This window comes from Peromyscus californicus, unplaced genomic scaffold (assembly GCF_007827085.1).
Source record: "Peromyscus californicus insignis strain IS unplaced genomic scaffold, ASM782708v3 Scaffold_4__1_contigs__length_199733344, whole genome shotgun sequence".
Classification (NCBI taxonomy): Eukaryota; Metazoa; Chordata; class Mammalia; order Rodentia; family Cricetidae; genus Peromyscus; species Peromyscus californicus.
Window position 1 is genome coordinate 183,080,656 of NW_026294562.1, and position 14,596 is coordinate 183,095,251.

Here is a 14,596-nt window from a genome sequence, read left to right on the forward strand (position 1 = left end):
TTTGATATAGATATCATTAAAGATATTTTATACTGCTGTTCTGTCTTACTAAAAGTGTTTCTAGAGTTGGGGTCTCACGTTCTCCTTCCCTAGATTCAAGCATGGTTTAAAGCCTCTCTCTGTCTTGTGTCAGACTAAGACTCCAGATGTAAAGACCAAAAATGGGGACTGGAGAGATGGCTCAGCAGTTAGGAGCACTAGCTGTTCTTCCCGAGAGCATGAGTTCAATTCCCAATACCTACATGGTGGCTCACAACCATCTGTAATGAGATCTGGTGCCCTCTTCTGGCCTGCAGGTGTACATGGAGAAAACCGTATAAATTATAATAAAAGACCACTTTATACATAATAAATAAATAAAATATATCTTTAAAAAAGACCAAAAAATGGAACTGTCAAGACATTAAACTTGGTTTACATAAATATTCCACACCTCCAATTTTAAAACTTCATTTTATTAGATTTGGTTAAAAATCTATTAAATCTGTAAAAAGGGTATAAAGTTTGAACCTTAAGTTTTAAAGATCTAAGCAAATGTCTTAGAGTCTAAGAAGGTATATTAAGACATATAAATTCAAGCTATAAAAGTCTGAAGATGTGAAAACTAAAATTGTGATAAAAGGGCAACTTAAGTATTTAAATATTTAAATATGTAAATACAAGTTGTTAATTGCAAGTTATTAAGTTATATGAATACAAACTACAGAGGCCTAAAGACATCAATCCTGGATTGTGAGAATCTAAAAAAAAAACAAAAAAAAACTGCTATTTATAAGGTACTTAGATGGATACAATGTATAAAGACATAAAAATGGCCTAAGGTGTATAAAAATGTTTCCGATTTCTCTTGCTATGCTATTATTGTACTAAGACTCTAAAGTCCAGAGTTTTAACATTGTCAGCCAAGTTCTGATAAGCTGGTAGAGCACTGACTATTTATTGTTAGTCAAAAGCTCAAGATTTTCAGTTTCCTTTAAGCGTTCTCTAAATATAGATTTAAAAGTACTTCTCATTGGATTCAAGACTTCTCTGTCCAATCTATATTGGATTCTCTGGACATAGGAAAAAATGTTCATGCTTTTTCACCCAAAGCCATAGCCCCTGCTATGACCCCAAGTTGTAAATCTCTTCCAGCTGTTTTACTACGGCCCACTCACTGCCTTTTCTACAGTGTGGATTTCAATACAATGGCAATGCTGAGCCATCGAAAACGTTTATCGCTGTTGGCAAACTAAAATTCATATAACCTTCAAGAAATCAAAGTCGTAAGGCTTGGACCTACCTGTCAACACATCAAGCAATAAGGGTTCTAAATGTAAGATTTTACCTTAAGCTCCTGAATTTTAATTTCTTACCAGCCTGTATCTCAACAGATTTCCATGTGGCTGACAATCACCACTCAAATACCACCTACAAATAACAAACTACTAAGCTCTGGACTCTGACAAGCTGTGTTCAGTTCAGCTGAGAGCAGCTATGGAAGGCATCCTCCCTGTCCCTCTAACAGCTGCTAGGTTGAGACAATAGAAACCTCCCTGACATAAGAGACAAAGTAGCTACCTGTAATGCCCATTGACATAAAAAAACTTAATGTATCAATAGGTTGATTCATTAATTAAAATAGTTCTTAAATGAGAGTGCCTGCCCAGAAAACAGGAAACTTCCTGGAATTCTGGGAATTATAGTTCTTCAAAATTATCCCTGTCCATAGACCAGGTAATATCCTGGAATTCTGGGAACTGTAGTTCTTAAAAGATAGTGCCTTCCCAGAGATCAGGTAATTTCTTGGAATTCTACAAGTACTACATCTTAAAAGGTAACACCTGTCTTCGAGACTGTAACTGTTCCCTGAGACAGAGCCCGATAGCTCCTTATTGGACTAAGCGACAGAGCCTGCCAGTACCTGATTGGACTAAGAGGTGAGTCTTTATCCTCATACCTGAACACCTTAGCCCCCAGACTTTGGGCCCAGAGGCACAACCCTGTACCCCAACACCACCACCCATTGCAGTCCCAGTTTCAGGCCAGTCTGCAGAAAGGTCAGACTACCACCATCCCCCACTGGGAAGGCCTAGACTTAACTTTACAGGCTCAGGAATATGCCATGATAACTGGAACGGATACAGAGCAGTATCCTCCTGCAGACATCCTGTTTGCTGTTTATACAGCAAAGCCTAACAGGATCCAGATACTCCTGCATACAACCTGTCTGCTATTTATACAGGAAAGGAAAGCTTAACAAGATCCTGTCTGTGGTTTATGGCCCTTGGAGATATCAAGATAATCCTGCTGAGCAGTCCAGATAATCCTGTTCAGGGGGTTGTGGTTTCGCACTCAAAGTCTAGACCAATAGTTTCAAAAAATCACCTTGCCCTTTCTACCCAATCCCAAGCTGCCAATTCTCGGCTTGAAAGAAATTAAAGACTTCCTAGAGATCAATGAAAATAAATGTGCTGAAGTATGACCTGATGATTCTCTGGATTTCCTCATTGTCTGTTGTTATGTCTCCATTTTCATTTCTGATTTTATTAATTTGGATTCTCTCTCTCTCTCTCTCTCTCTCTCTCTCTCTCTCTCTCTCTCTCTCTCTCTCTTCTCTCTCTTGGGTTAATTTGGATAAGGGCTTATCTATCTTGTTGATTTTCTCAAAGAACCAACTCTTTGTTTCATTGATTCTTTGTATTGTTCTCTTTGTTTCTATTTTATTGATTTCAGCCCTCAATTTGATTATTTCCTGGCCCCTGTTTCTCCTGGGTGAGTTTGCTTCTTCTTTTTCTAGAGCTTTCAGTTGTGCTGTTAAATCACTAGTGTGAGATTTCTCCAACTTCTTTATGTGGGCATTTAGAGCTATGAATTTTCCTCTTAGCACTGCTTTCATGGTGTCCCATAAGTTTGGGTATGTTGTACATTCATTTTCATTGAATTCTAGGAAATCTTTAATTTCTTTATTTCTTCCTTGACCCATTGGTGATTTAATTTGGCATTATTTAGTTTCCATGAGATTGTAGGCTTCATGTAATTTTTGTTGTTGTTGAAATCTAACTTTAAGCCATGGTGATCCGACATGATACAGGAGGTTATTTTAGGTTTTTTTTTTGTATCTGTTGACATTTGCTTTGTGACCATGCATGTGGTCGATTTTGGAGAAGGTTCCATAGGGTGCTGAAAAGAAGGTATATTCTTTTGTGTTAGGGTGGAATATTCTGTAGATATCTAGTAAGTCCTTTGTAGTCATAATGTCTGTTAGTTCCCTTATTTCTCTGTTAAGTTTCTGTCTGGCACACCTGTCCATTGGTGAGAGTTGGGTGTTGAAGTCTCCCACTACTAGTGTATGGAGTTTGATGTGCTATTTAAGCTTTAGTAATGTTTCTTTCACAAATGTAGGTGCCCTTTTATTTGGGGCATAAATATTCAGAATTGAGACTTCATCTTGTCAGATTTTCACTGTGATAATATCTAATGTCCTTCCCGATCTGTTTCGATTGATTTTAGTTTGAAGTCTATTTTATTAGATATTAGGATAGCTACATCAACTTGCTTCTTAAATCCATGCGATTGGAAAGTCTATTCCCAGCCTTTTATTCTGAGGTAGTGTCTGTCTTTGAAGTTGAGGTGTGTTTCTTGTATGCAGCAGATACAGGATGAATCTTGTTTTTGTATCCATTCTGTTAGCCTGTGTCTTTTTATAGGTGATTTGAGACCATTGATATTGATGAATATTAATGACCAGTGATTGTTAATTCCTATTTTTTTTTTGGTGGTAGTGTTATATGTTTCCCTTCTTTGTGTATTTGTTGGTGTGGGACTATCTATTGCCTGTGTCTTCATGGGTGTACCTAACTTCCTTAGGTTGGATTTTTCCTTCAAGTGATTTCTGTAGGGCTGGATTTGTGGAGAGATATTGTTTAAATCTGGTTTTATCATGGAATACTTTGTTTACTTTGTCTATGTTGATAGAGTGTTTTGCTAGGTATAATAGTCTAGGTTGGCATCCATGGTCTGTTAGTATCTGTATGACGTCTGTCCAGAACCTTCTGGCTTTTAGAGTCTCCATTGAGAAGTCAGGTGTTATTCTTATGGGTCTGCCTTTATATGTTACTTAGCTTTTTCCTTTGCAGCTCTTAATATTTTTTCTTTATTCTGTATGTTTAGTGGTTTGATTATTATGTGGTGAGGGGACTTTTTTGAATCCAGTCTATTTGGTGTTCTGTAACCTTGTATTTTTATAGGCATTTCCTTCTTTAGGTTGGAAAAGTTTTCTTCTATAATTTTGTTGAATATATTTTCTGAGTTGGTATTCTTCTCCTTCTTCTATCCCTATTATTCTTAGGTTTGCTCCTTCATGGTGTCCCCAATTTCCTGGACATTATGGGTCATGACTTTGTTGGCTATAGTGTTTTCTTTAACTCATGAATCTATTTCCTCTACTGTATCTTCAACACCAGAGATCCGCTATTTAATCTCTTGCATTCTGTTGGTTATACTTGCATCTTTAGTTTCTGTTCATTTACTCAGATTTTCCACTTCCAGCATTCCCTCAGTTTGTGTCTTCTTTATTGTCTCCATTTCAGTTTTGAGATCTTGAGCTATTTCCCTCACTTGTTTAATTGCTTTCTCTTGGTTTTCAAGGGGTTTACTGATTGCTTCCCATTTTTTGTTTGACTTTTCCTGAATTTCTTTAAGGGAATTTTTCATTTCCTCTTTTAAGATCTCTAATATCTTCTTAAGTCATTTTTATGGTAGATATCTGTAGTTTGTAGCCATTCCAGCTTTGATCTAGAAATTTCAACCCCCATTGAGGCTTCAGTAACTGTCACACCTACAAGACGGGGCTGAGAGAGGACCCTGAAGACCTGAGATCCAGATGTGCCAGCCTTCTTGGTTCCTTGTCCCTGGACACTGGAGGTAGTCCAAGCAGAGTTCTCCAGAGAACACCGCCAGACTGCGCTACACCTTTCCCAGACCCTGTTACCTATCCCTCCACTTGTGAGTTACCCCACAAAATAAACCTCCCTTTTAACTACGTGGAGTTGCCTAAATAATTTCACCAATAGATATCTTCTGTTTCTTCTGTGTTGGGAGGTTCAGGTCTTGCTGTTGTAGGTTCTGATGGAGCCATATTGGTTTTTATGTTGTTGACTGTATTTTTGCACTGGTGTCTACACATCTCTTTCTCCACTTGGTGCAAGCGGTGTCTGTGTCTGAGGGGAGTCTCACTTGGTCTGATTGATACTCTTGATCCAGTGGGAGCTCTTGGTCTAGTAGACGCTGATGGACTCTTTGTCTCAGGGAGCAGCTCTTAGTCCAAATGGCGCTAGTGGGCCTCTTAGTCCAGTTGGGTGCTGGCAGGCTCTGTCTCAGGGAACAGATGTACTTTCTCACTGTCTCACTTCCATGCTGTTGTGGTTTGGATAAGGTGCACCATAAGGCTCCTCCATTTTAATACTAGCTTTCCAGGTGGTTGCGATTTGGAAAGGATTAAGATGTGTGTTCTTTTTGGTGGAGGTTTATCACCGGGGCCAAGGTTAAAGTATAAAGTTTCTTTAAACTTTAAATGCCTCTCACCATCCCAAGTTCATTTTCTTCCCACTTCTTGAGTATCAAGATGTGAACTCTCAGCTTTTCCTGCCATCATTCCTCTATTCTACCATCATGGTCTCAAACACTCTGAATTCATTAGCTCAGTTAGCCACTCCCTTTAATTGGGATCCTTGGTCATGGTGTCTTGTCACAGCACTGATACCCTTAGACACAGGGTTTTGAAATTTTATGTGACATGGATTATTGTATGTACACATGTGCACATGTGAAATGGTATAGGTGTGAATGTCAGCGGACAACTTGTGTGGTCAATTTCTGCTTGTACAAAGTAAATCTGAGAATATAACTTAGGCTGTCAGTTTTCAGACCACACAGTAGTTCTATTTTCATCTTTTAAAGAAATTTCCCCTATGAATCTCCACTGAGTGAATTGTGATAGCTGAGGAAATTCCACTTGGCTAGGGAGTTCACAGTCTTTGACCTCACGGTAAAGGTCACAGATTGGTTGGTACTAAGAACAGTAATTCACATGGCCTCTTATCTTGGTAAACTAGACAGTAAACACTAAAGTGGAAATTTATGTATCGGTCATATGACAACCTATAGATACCCTGAGAGATTGCAGCAGGACTTTGGAGGGGAGTGATAACATAGGAAAATGGGTCACAGACCTATGACCTGCCACTGAATCAGTGAGAGTTCCTGGGAGGCTCCAAGAAATGTGGATTTCTGAAGAAGATCAAGAACCATATTCCAGATGCTGACTTCACTCTCTTCTAGTTACTACCCCAGGCTGTCTGAAGAACATAAGTTTGAAGAAGTCCTTATGGATTGTCTCACCAAGTACTGGACTCTGCTTGCTATAATTTTGATGACCTCTCAAGATGTGACCACTGGGGCAATAGAGGCAACACTATCTATGGGAGTGTCTTACAGAATCGTCAACTCACAGGTACTGTTGTTACCAGCGGAAAAACCCCCAAGAGTGACCAACCAGCTCAAAATTCCAGCATGGACAGACAAGGGAGAAGGGATGTCCCAACACAAGTTTAAGAAGATGGTGGGGATGTAGAGTCATTTTTCTTTGTGAGATAAGACCTGGCAGTGTCCCCATGCCATAGTGCATGACCCCAAATCCATAAACCTCTGGGTAGCACTATTGGACTTTTGGAGTAATTAAAATAAAAGAAGACTTGAATAAAGAGATAAAATGTATTGGAAGGAACAGAGAAATGCTGGTAGAGCCATAGGGTGTGTATAATATAGATTCAGTAAGACATTCTGAATAGACACACCCAAGTCACGGTATTGTGGCCCTGTTGTGGTTATTCCACAGGAATATCTATCTGAGGAGGAGGAAGAAACACTGCTGTTAACCAAAGATGAGAGACAGTCCTTCCTGTACTGGTAGAAATAGGACTTGTCATCTCCCTTGGATCTTCCGGGGCTACAACAACTGCCATCACCCAGACACATCCTCTGGCAGGAGACTTCAGACACAGACTTAATCAGCCAATGACATCTACAACTGAGAGCCTCCAGTCATGCCAAAGACAGATGAACCGTCCTGCCGGGGTAATAATAGAAAAACACTAGACATAATAACTGCTGAACATGGGGAGACTTGCTTGGTATTCGGGGAAGAATGTGGCTTCTATGTAAACAAATTGGATGTTGTTAAAATTAATGATACCACCCTCAAAATACTCCACAAAGACCTGCTCTAAAAATTCCAGCCATAGAGCAAATATGCTAGTTCCATACCCCCTTATTTTCTTGGCTCCCACCCTCTGTCAGTCCTCTGATTATACTGTTTTATTTGGATGCTTGCCCCCTGCCTTATTTATTGACTTTGGTACCATTGCTAAAATCACCACAGTCAGGTCATGTTTCACTACCAGACCCTGGACTCTTCTGACACAGGCGACAGATTCCTCAAGGTTTACAGTGATGCCTTGTAGCTAGAGTTTTCCTGCCTGGCCCACAGTCAAGACAAATCTCTGACACCCGCCAGTCCCACAGCCATTCAGACCCAACCAAATAAACACAGAGACTTATATTGGTTACAAACTGTATGGCCGTGGCAGGCTTCTTGCTAACTGTTCTTACAGCTTAAATTAATCCATTTCCATTAATCTATACCTTGCCACGTGGCTTGTGGCTTACCAGTACTTTACATCTTCCTTGTCCTGATGGCGGCTGGCAGTGTCTCCCTCCCGAGCTTCCTGTTCTCTCAATTCTCCTCTCTGTTAGTCCCGCCTATACTTCCTGCCTGGCCACTGACCAATCAGTGATTTATTCATTGACCAATCAGCAACACATTTGACATACAGACCATCCCACAGCACTTCCCCTTTTCTTTTCTTAAAAAGGAAGGTTTTAACCTTTACATATCTCCAAAGTCAGCTTGGTATATTTGGGAATTTGGGCATAGCTTCTCTTACTACTTCCTGCTGGAGGGGGGCGCTGTATCTTATGGGGACACAAAGAATATTTTAGGATTATGGAGTAGTCCATGAGGGTGTATCGTCTGAGCCAGTTGCCTTGAAACAGTTCTGGATGTTGGATCATCTGGGCCATGGTGTCATCGGAGACCTTTCAGGTGGTCTTGGCTGGTCAAACCTGATGTGTCTTAATCTGGAACAAATCCATAGCCTCTGGCTTTCTGTGGAAACAAAAGCAGAGCCTCCTTTCCAAAGCAACATATCCTTACATCCAAATTTTGAAGTCAAGGTAGCTTTAAAATATACATTTTGGCATAACTCAATAGCTTTTGTAATCAAATGTTTTTCTTTAGTTACGAATATCAAAGAGAACATAATCCAGATTCTCTGTGTGGTAGCCATCTTTACGTGGTTTATTTTTTTATATTAGCTTGAACCTATTGCTTTGAACTGCAGCCTTCTAAGCCTGAAACGGCACTGGCGCTGCTGGCTCCACCCACTTCAGCTTCCCAACATGGTGGTGATACGTTTTCCGCCAGCTCTGGGAGCCATCAACTCTCAGAAATAGTGGGTCTATGCTTCTATCAAAGCAGCATGTAGCCCAGAAACCTGGTTTTTTTTTGTTTTGTTTTGTACTAGCAAAGGCTAAATCCACCACACAGCTTAATGTGCCACTTGCAGAGGCCTCATTCCCACCATACTGTAGGTCGAGCATGCACGCACGCTAGGAACCCACCAGTAGCTCAAACGGGCAGCTGCCGCTCATTTGAGAGAGACAATTAGGAAGCTGTTTTTAGCTCCGTTTTAGAATCTTTTTTTTTTTCAGTTTTTAGCAGTTTTTAGGTGGAAACTCTTGCCACCACGTTGGACGCCAATGCCTCTTCATTAATAACTAAAAAACAGGAAGATGTTGGAAGTCATAGCTGACTGGTCAAGGTCGCAGACTGCCATAAGCCTAGCAGCTTTTTCTATAAGTTGGGCAAAATGGAACCACCTCCCTCTAGCAGAACTTCTTGCTTTCTACCTAACCTTATTTGTAGAATGTCCTGAGGCCTGGAAAACAGACCTAATCCAAAAGCTGTCTCTGAAACCAAATGCCTGATTCATCTTTAAAATAGTCCTTGGCACAGATCCCCACTAAGAAGACTTGTACTAGGAGCTCTGCTATAGGACCCTACTGCCACATACTAAGCCTTGTGATAGGGGTGTGCCATTTAATGCAAATTAGGGTTTGTCCCTAAGCTCCCAATTCTATACATTCCTTATACTCTGGAATAAAATTGAACTTATTCACTGAAATCTGTATCCTAAAGAGCTATCTGCATTCCTGCTCATGGGTCACCAAAGATTTCTGTTTCCCCATCTGCCCCTTTCCCTTCTCGATCTGGTGGCCAACAGGTCCAGAGGGAGAGGACCCCCACACAAGTCATTGTCTTTTACTTTGTATCTTTGGTCTAGTTAGATGTTTCATAATTCCTGGAATATTGACCAGGAATAATTGTTGTACAAAAAATTAGAGTGACAGAGAAGTTAATTAAAGAAAAACTTATTGTATCCAACACAATAGAATGTCTGGATTGACTAGAGATTCAATATTCACATCACATGGGCCAATCACCTGGCCAGGAGATTATGCCCCAAGAGGAAAGACCACCCCTAAAAGATGGGTGTGCCTTTAGCCTTGCTGAAGAAGAGATTTGTAAAAAAAATTTAACTTTGATAGATTATTTTACTTTTCTTTCCTATATTCCCACATCCCAGCAAGGCTCTTACAGAACACAGCCATACTGCTCTGAATTACCCTTCCTTCTTTCTCTGCTCTAAGCATGATTGCCATAATGGTTTTTATTCTTTAGTATTTCTTCAAGCCCCACTCCCCACTATGGGGCTGTCTGCCACTGTGTGACTCATCTCTGTTCTGGCTTACCTCAAGTTCATGGCTCTTTCCCAACACTTGTTGGTTCACCTGATTAAATTTTAATGGTCTTCTTGAAGGACTTCATCCCAGCAGTTTTTGAACGTGTGAATCTGTACTGTACCATATACTCCACTGGGAATACATTCAACAAATCCCTTGATCTACACTGGAGTGCACCTCTCCACACCTGATGACAACACGAATTCAAAACTTAGATGCTCTCAAAGGATACATGGGAAACTTTTTCTAACTTCTGACAGCTCTTCCTTAACATCCAACAAAGTAAAAAACATCATCATTAACAAGGTAAAAACTGTGATTTGCCCTGAGGACCAATGGTTTTTTCCTTCATTGGAGGTAGTCTCCATGCAAACACTTTCACTGACATCACAGATGACAAAGTAATGCACTCTCTGAGGATGTTAGTCTAGTAAACAATCCTTTTTATGAGCACTGGTACCCTTTGTTCATTCAGTCATCTGCACAATGAACCACGGAAAATACTGGAGAGGTAAGCATTTCTTGGAACTGTCTCAGAGAAGAGAAGATCTTAAAATGGAGAATAAATAAGATCCTTTTTTCTTTAGTAAGTGTTCAGGAGCTGGCCTTCATCTCTGTGACCATCTCTATCCTTGCTGTGGCTGGACGGGTGGGATTCTTGCAACTGTAGATTTTTGCTTATCATTCACTTTTCCCTACTATAACCCTTCTGAAGTCAACATTAATGGTTAGGATAGTTGCTTTTTTTATCTTTTTTACCTAATGATGTTAATGATTTCTTCATCCCAAGGAAATGTCTGTTTCACAGCTTAACACTTAGTTGAAAATGACTTTGAACTTGATATCTAGATCAAGTTTTGATGGCTGGTTTTTAGCTGATGGATGGAGACTGACTGTTCCTCTGGAAAATATTATATGAAGTCAGCTGCAGATTAAATAAGAGCTTTCAAAGCCATGATTCAAAGACAAGAGTTTCAAAAGAATTGGTCTTTGCAAAAGGTTTAACTGTGATGGTGTATCACCACATTTTGAGTGTGCCTGAGGGAAGCTGACGATGGCCCAGCTGCATCTCCAGTTTCTGCTTCATCATTAAAATAGGTAAGACACACAAAATTATGAATAAATGAAATACTTTTGTCCCAGGGGATTTTTCCATATATATGTGGAAATTGAGTTCTTTATATATTTTAGAAATCAGCTATCTGTGAGTTGTGGGGTTGGTGAGGATCTTTCCCATTCTGAAGGCTGATGTTTTGTACTAGTTTCAGAGTCCTTTGCCTTACAGAAGCTTTTCAGTTTCATGGGGTCCCATTTATTAATTGCTTATCTTAGTGTCTGCACTATTGGTATTATATTCTGGAAGTGGTCTCCTGTGCCAATCTGTTCAAGGCTGTTCCCAACTTTCTCTTCTATCAGATTCAGTGTGGCTGGATTTATGTTGAGGTCTTTGATCCACTTGGACTTGAGTTTTGTACAGGGTGATAGATATGGATCTATTTGCAATCTTCTACATGCCTACATCCAGTTGGATCAGCATCAGTTTTGAAGATGTTTCATTTTTCCACTGTGTAATTTGACTTCTTTGTCAAATGTTAGGTGTCTACAAGTGTATGGACTTCTGTATGGGTCTTTGATTCCATATCTTTCTGTTTTTATCCAGTAACATGTGGTTTTTATTACTATTATTCTGTAGTACACCTTCAGCTCTGGAATCTTTATACCTATTGAAGTTCTTTCATTGTACAGGATTCTTTTAGATATCTTGGATTTTCTGGTTTTTCCATATGCAGTTGAGTATTTGTGTTGGAATTTTAATGGAGATTGCATTGAATCTGCAGATTGGTTTTGGTAGGAAGGCCTTTTACTATGTTAATCCTACCAATCCATGAGCATGTGAGATCTTTCTATCTTCTGATATCTTCTCCAATTTCTTTCTTCAAACACTTGAAGTTCTTGTCATATAGGTCTTTCACTTGCTTGGTTAGAGCTACACCAAGACATTTTATATTATTTGTGGCTATTGTGAAGGGTGTTGTTTCCTTGATTTCTTTCTCATTTGTCATTTGTATATAGGAGGGCTACTGATTTTTTGAGTTAGTCTTGTATCCAATCTCCTCATATAAGGTATTTGCCCTCTGAAGGAGTTTCCTCATAGAAATTTTGCAGTTGCTTATGTTTATAAGGATATATTTATATAAATTGAGATTCATATTTGAGATCAGAGAACTGGTTACTTTATTGAAATATTTTGTATTCTATCACATTGATGATCTGTATAAAATCATCTCAAAAGCTGATTGTTTTTTGCTACTTAATTTACTTGCATGATTTTATGAATTATAAATTTATAAATTTATCCTTTTTAAGATATAGTAATTTTACTTTATGTATATAGAGTTTTAGTTGCCTGTATGTCTGGCACCATATTTGTGCAGTGCCACAAAAGCCATGAGAGAACATTCAATTTGGAGAACTGATGTTACAGATAGATGTGAATGATCATGTTGGTGCTGGATTTGAGCATGAATCTTCTGAACATCTGTCTCTCCAACCTCCAATTTACATTTCTTAACAAATTTTATCATTGAGGGAAGATGTTTCATTTGAAAGATAAAAAAATGTGTTCCAGTGTTCAGAGTTCATGTGTTTTTATGCCATACTGTGTTACAATAGATGTCATGTTGACCAAGAATGATACAGTTGTATCACTAATACCTTTCTATCATGAGGTGAGGGAAAGTACATGAAGTACAAAATAATAGTCTGAGTTGTCTATGCAGTGATCTCCTGGACAAGCTTCTGGTCTGTGATACAATAGTGTCTCCCTATATAGAAGAAGTATAGACTCAAATCATTCATTATGCTCAAATATTGAGAAGTGTATTGAAGACAGCAGTGTTCCTCCTGGTCATCACTACAGTCTGCACAGAAGTCATGTCCATGTCCTCTCAGAGTAAAGCTCTCAAAACCACTGAGGAATTGGCTCTCCAGATGCTCCTGCTTTCCCAGGTTGGGATTGGGACTCTGGCCAACACTCTTCTGTTTTTCCACAGTTTCTCTCCCATCTTTACTGGCTCTCCACTGAGGTACACACAGGTCATTGTCACCAACTTGGCTGTGGCCAATGTCTTCCTTCTCCTCATTACTGCATTTCCAAACATGATGATAAGTTTTTGTTCCAAGGAGTCCTCCAACTAACCTGAAATGCAAAATTGAGTTCTTCATTCGCATGGTGGCTCGAAGCACAAACATGTGCTCCATCTGTGTCTTGAGCATCCATCAATTTGTCACTCTTGTTCCTGGTCACTGGGGTAGGCTGATGCTCTGAGGAAGAGCCCCTAATGTCCTGAGGTATTCCTGTTACTGTTGTTGGTTGTTCAGTGTCTTAAATAATGTCTACATTCCAATCAAAGTCAGTGGTCCACAGAGCACAGGCAATGACACTAACAATATAAGCAAGTGGGTCTGCTCCACATCTGGATTCACTGTAGGCATGGCCATCTTACGTTTTGCCCATGATGCCACATTCATCAGCATCATGGTCTGGACCAGTGTCTCCATGGTGATTCTCCTCTATAGACATCACCAGCGAACACAGCACATCCTCATTCCCAATCAGAACCACAGAGGCCATGCTGAGACCAGAGCAGCCCACACCCTCCTGATGGTGGTGGTCACATTTGTTGGCTTGTACCTCCTAAATTTTATTTGTGTAATCTTTCACACTTTTTTAATGGACTCTTGCATCTGGTTGAGGCACATAGGTGAAGTTTTGACTGCAGGCTTCCCCATTATTTCTCCCTTCCTTTTGATCTTTAGGGATCCTAAGGATCCCTGGTCTATGCTCTTCAAATGCTGAAAACCACAGTCAACATGACAAACATAGAAGACAGCTTTACTAACAACTGTATACACTCTATAAAGTAAAAGTTGTTTGAAAATTCTTCCTCATAAACCAGACATGTTGACTCACTGAACTTATCCCAGCACTGGAGAGACTGAGCCAGGAGGATTGCAATGTAATCAATGGCATGTCAGGCTGTACAGTGAGATCAGGCCAACTTGTGATAAGGAGACCCAGTCTCACAGCTCCCTATATGCACCCTAAGAAAGAAGATAACAAATAAATGAGAGAAAGTAAAATGAAAAAAAACTCTGTCATCATATAAATAATTCACAACAGCCTTAGGAAATCAATATCTTCATATACTGTATTAGATCACATGTTATCCATACTGCATCCTATATATCCACATCTTTTTTTAAAAAAATTTCTTTACTTGTGTGTGCAGTATCCCATTTGCATGTATGTCTGCTCACCAGAAGAGGGCACCAGACCTCATTATAGATGGTTGTGAGCCACCATGTGATTGCTGGGAATTGAACTCCGGACTTCTGAAAGAGCAATCAGTGCTCTTAACCTCTAAGCCATCTCTCCAGCCTCTATATTCATATTCTTGCTCATTTTTCTTTACCAGTCATTTGTCCAAAGATGTTTATATTTGTTGTTTGGACAGTTTATGGAAATGTTATCTCATATAGATTAGGCTAATAATCCATATGTATTGGCATATAATTTTTAATTGGCAGACATGAATTTTACAGTTGAAAATGGAGATGTGTGCTTGCCCTAGAGTCTAGACCCACATAAGTCACCCAAACAAGATAAATATTCCCTGCTCCTTTTTGTGTC

The 14,596-nt window shown here is 39.6% G+C and overlaps 1 pseudogene; it reads left to right on the forward strand.

Moving 5' to 3' along the window:
• The first annotated feature begins 12,813 nt into the window (after window positions 1-12,813).
• On the forward strand, window positions 12,814-13,762 carry LOC128125634 (vomeronasal type-1 receptor 4-like; annotated as a pseudogene).
• Window positions 13,763-14,596: the final 834 nt, after the last annotated feature.